Here is a 2,690-nt window from a genome sequence, read left to right on the forward strand (position 1 = left end):
ATTATCAGGGTCAGTTACTCAGAATTAATTTATCTGAATAAAGAAAATGCCATTTTCCAGTGTGTGAAGAGTGACCAATTGATTAACCCATGAGAAGAGCCTCTATTAGTACATATATAGTCTGATACTGGCATTGTCTCTCCATCCAGGCATTTGTACTATGACCAGCACCCTATACACTGGCCACATACAGGAAGTCGAGAGAATTTACAGTGCACACAGCAGACACCGTTCTCTCGCAAAGTTGGACACCTTCCCTCCTACTCCATGTCACATTACAACACAACCAATGTAAACAATCCCTCCACCTTCATGTTGCTGGGCATTTCTGGCCTGGAGGCAGCCCATGTCTGGATCTCCATCCCCTTCTGTGTCATGTACACCATCGCCCTCTTGGGAAACTTCACCATCCTGTTCATTGTGAAGACAGAGCCAGGGCTCCATGAGCCCATGTACTATTTCCTCTGCATGCTGGCCATCACCAACCTGGTTCTGTCTACGTCCACCCTGCCTAAAATGCTGAGCATCTTCTGGTTCAATTCCAGGGAGATTGATTTCAGTGCCTGCCTCACCTCGATGTACTTCATTCACTGCTTCTCAGCGATGGAGTCTGGAATCTTCATGGCCATGGCTTTGGATCACTTTGGATCGCTATCTGCGATCCTCTGAGACATTCCACCACTCTGACCAATAGCTTTGTGGCCAGGATTGGCCTGGCTGTGGTGCTGCGTGGCAGCATTCTTGCACTGCCCTACCCTTTCCTGGTGATGCGGTGGCCATATTGCAGAACCAGCATCCTCTCCCACATACACTGTGAACACATAGCTGTGGTAAAGCTGGCCTGCGCCGACATATACATAAGTAGTTACTATGGCCTGCTAGTGGCATTCTTGGCGATGGTGTGGCTGTGTTTTTTATTGCAGTGTCCTATACACAGATACTAAGGGCCATCTTCAGCCTCCCCACGAAGGATGCCCGGCTCAAAACTTTTGGGACCTGTGGCTCCCATCTCTGTGTCATTTTAGCATTTTATATCCCAGCTATCTTCTCCTTTCTTGCACACTGGTCTGGCCACAATGTGCCCCCACATTTCCACATTCTCCTTGTCAACATGTACATTCTACTGCCCTCCATGCTAAACCCCATCATCTATGGGGTGAGGATCAAACAGATCCGGGACAGGCTGCTCTGGCATGTTACTCACGTGGAATAAAGATTTCTTCTGGTGCTCTGGCTATCAGATCAATCTCTGTGGAGATCTGGCTGGTGACATGGTGTTAGGCTCTCTTCCCTGAATCACTGACTAGAGACATTGAATCCTGGCTTTAGCTGACAGTGCTATATGAACCTGACAATCTGGGAAATCCATCTATGTACAACTCACAGGGGTGCTACACTTCTTATTCCTCGTAACCGGACACCTGAGGCCCCGCATGCTACCCCCCCATGTCCCCATGTCCATGCCCCTGTCACTCACTCCTCTCCTCACTATCCCTGTTACTCACTGGATCATCTCTACCCTCTCCCTATCCCAGCAGCATCCTATATGTTCTAGGGCTGAAATAGGCATTTCAGTAGCCTGAGGAGGACCCTGCCTGCTAGTAGGAGGCAGCCTCAATTGAGTAAGGGCTGATGTGGGTTTATGACACGGTGTCTCCACTCTACTCTGCTGCAACTGGACCTAGCCAGATACCCTTTTCAACCAGACGTTTTAGCTCAAAAATCAGGGTGGGGGAGGGTTAGTGGCATGGGACCCTAGCATTCTGGGGTCAAAGTGATGAGAGTAGGGGGTGAAGGGCTTAGAATGGATATTAGCATGAGGCTGATGGGGGAGGGGAATCGATATTTGCATGCAGGTGATGCGGGACAGGACCTGTCTGGGAATAGATATTAGTGTGGGGTTGATGGGGGTCTGGGAATGCATATTAGTGGGAGAGTGACGGGGTGCAAGTGGCCTGTGAATAGATAATAATGTGGGACTGATGGGGGAGGATCTGGTACTGTCTAGTGACATAAAGGACACATGTCTTTCTCCCAGAGGCCCCTGGGGAATTGTGTAGAGGAGGAAGCTTTTTTAGCCCAAATTGAGAAAAGCTTATTAATCACTTCACAGCATTTCCTATTATTTTCTTTTACAGGGGGGCTGTAGCCTGTTCAGTTAAAACTGACAGCCCCTTTATATCATTTTGCCTCCATTTTATACTTTGTTTTTTTTCTGCATTTGTGCATTCATATCACATTCCAATGCCTGAGAAGTTTGGGTTAAAGCAACCATATGCTGGGCATTGGCTATATTTTGCAAGTCTCTTTTCATCCCCTCATTCTGCAATCTCAACTTCTCCAACTCCTGTTACAAATTTTCCTTCTCACGTTTCCAGATCTCACACTCCTCTGCAAACTTATTCACAGACTGATACATCATCCAAACAGCAGCATCTGTCATTTGTTCCTTGTTAGGAGGGGGAGTGCTACAAGTCTGACATTTTAATAATATTGCATTCAAACACCCTTCCCTGAACACAACAGGAACAGAGTTCAGCAGCCAGGTATCAGAGCCAAGATCTTCACAGTAAACACCCATCAAAGATAACTGGGAGTTTCAGGGCAACCCCTTCATTCCCGATACAGTGAACCTCAGTGACTATGTTCGTGAACCCTGAGCTATAAATAATATGTCAGAAATGATTCAG

General features: G+C 47.3%; 1 pseudogene; it reads left to right on the forward strand.

Moving 5' to 3' along the window:
* The first annotated feature begins 267 nt into the window (after positions 1 to 267).
* On the forward strand, positions 268 to 1,535 carry LOC127044540 (olfactory receptor 52E4-like; annotated as a pseudogene).
* Positions 1,536 to 2,690: the final 1,155 nt, after the last annotated feature.

The sequence above is a fragment of the Gopherus flavomarginatus genome, chromosome 1, assembly GCF_025201925.1.
Source record: "Gopherus flavomarginatus isolate rGopFla2 chromosome 1, rGopFla2.mat.asm, whole genome shotgun sequence".
Lineage (NCBI taxonomy): Eukaryota > Metazoa > Chordata > Testudines > Testudinidae > Gopherus > Gopherus flavomarginatus.